We start from the raw sequence: 2,286 nt of genomic DNA on the forward strand, positions 1-2,286 counted from the left end.
AAGAAGGAAGGAAGGAAGCCAATAAGAGCTCTCCGTATTACCAAGGCCAGCTAACGGGATAACTGAGGACCCGGACATCCTTCTCTGTTAATCTGGTTAAACAGAGTGGCGACCAAAGTAAAAAATTTAATTATTTAATAATAAATACACGGATTATTTGAATTAATGACATTATTCCGGTCACATCCTAACCTGAAATCGTCAACTTTAACGCTTAATAACTCAGTTCGCGGGGCAGAGCGACGCTTATTTCTGCCAGATTCTTTCGTTTTAAGCAAAAACGCGTCGAATGAGCCTATGTTCATCGATTTTTTAGGTGAGCGGCTAAACTGTATAATTACCTTGTTAGGTTAGGTTGTAACGGGATTTCTATCTCTAATTTAAATAATCCCGTGTATTCGAGTCTTTTACTAATTATTTAATACTGCAGATCACCTATGGTGTCTTACCTTTCGGTCGCCACTCTGTTTCACCGTCCTACAGAGAAGGGTTGCTCGTCTTGGCTTATCCAAGGAAATGGCCTTTTTTCGGATAGGGTGTCCTCCAATTGGATGCCTTCCCTCAATCCTCTGTCCTGATTGGCCAGTCGGTCGAGATGTCTGATTCGTCGGGCGTCGTCCCGTCGATATGCGATGGTGAATTTATTTAATTCAGGAATGGTAGTGTCCATGAAGAAATACACGAAAGGCACTTTTGGTGAAACAAGGTATAAAATATTTATTCAGAAATAACACCAACAATTAATTTGATAGGCCCTCATTCACTCTTATCACACGCACGCACTAATTTCTTATAATTCGACTATCTCGCCTTTTCGCTCTCTATCTCTTTCTATCTCGCGTTGTCGCGTTGCGTCGCACTTACGACGAATGGCGGTTATCCAATATGGCCGCTCACAAAGGTGTCGTGATGTTGCATCATCCACTACGCACAACGTGTTTCGAGGTCAAAACTTCGTTAAATTCGCGTTTACCGTACGCGTTACGTTAACGGGAAACGTGCCGTGCACGTTTATAACTGAATTTCGACGTATTTTTGCCGATTTCCGCACTTTAGCGGTAATTACGGAATTTTCACCGTATTTCGCGATTTCTTGCGCTAATTCACGCTTCGCGATATTCTAATAGCGTCGGGGCACGATACGGTATATCGAGATACCGGGTTTGTACCGATTTTCACCCGATTACGCAATACTTTGAGCCGCGTGGTTTAAGACGTCCGTCCCGCTCGGTAGTCTATTCACGACTGATTTCAAAGATGGCTGGCTTCACTGCCAAGATGTCGAGAAGAAGGAGTCTGTACTGTTTTCCGCGGTCGGTTCAGTGTTCCCGAATCTAGTCTCTCTTTAGTAACAACATTCACACGGCCTTTTAGTGTTTATTATACATTAAATAATTAGGAGATAGCCTCCTTTACACAAATTAATTGTGGACTTTCCGCTTTTATACATTTTTACGCGGATAATTAAATTTTGTCTTTGGACAAACTCAGCGACTCTTCTATGATTGGTCAATAATTCTTGGACCTCTAAATATCAATAAAATAAGTTGAAATAATACGAAATGACTCTAAATAATTTACCTTTAACATATTAATTGTCCCTGTTGCTGAATTAATTCAATTACAATATCCAATTGATAAAATGTTGATATGCGAGTACATATATATATGTCTACGTCAGAAATGACTCGTATGTGATGGAATAATTATAAATAACTTGGAAATGGCTCGTTATGCCCTAGATAATTCAGAAATAATTCCTGGAAGTGATTTTAATGCTTTTAATAACAAAACGTCTCGCATATGAAAATTTTAGTCCCTTATGATACTTTAGCGTAACTTAACGCTATATAACTTATTTGGAACAAACTGCCTTTTTACCTTTGATGATAATTAATTTTGAATCTCTCCGTAGAGTAGGTATGGAAATAATTGCTTGATTGCTCTTTTGACTAAGTTTAATAATTTTGATATGTCTGTCTCTGTCTTACTAATGAGAAATAATTACTGTGTCTTCTTTTAACTTGTGTAATTTGTTCCAAATATTTTACATGCTTGAAATGAACTGATATAATGCAAAGTAGTTAGGGTTACATGCCCTTGTAATGAAATAAATGTTTTCCACTAAATAATATAAATCTTTTGCTAATTTAATAGCTTCTTATCTTGTATGTCTTTATTATAATTATGTTTTACGTTTCAGGGTCACCTATCATTCTCAGCAATTCTTGTTGTGGTATATTCTTTTTACGTATAAATTAATTCATGTTATTCTAGTATATCTTA

This window comes from Trachymyrmex cornetzi, unplaced genomic scaffold (genome assembly GCF_001594075.2).
Source record: "Trachymyrmex cornetzi isolate Tcor2-1 unplaced genomic scaffold, Tcor1.1 scaffold955, whole genome shotgun sequence".
Classification (NCBI taxonomy): domain Eukaryota; kingdom Metazoa; phylum Arthropoda; class Insecta; order Hymenoptera; family Formicidae; genus Trachymyrmex; species Trachymyrmex cornetzi.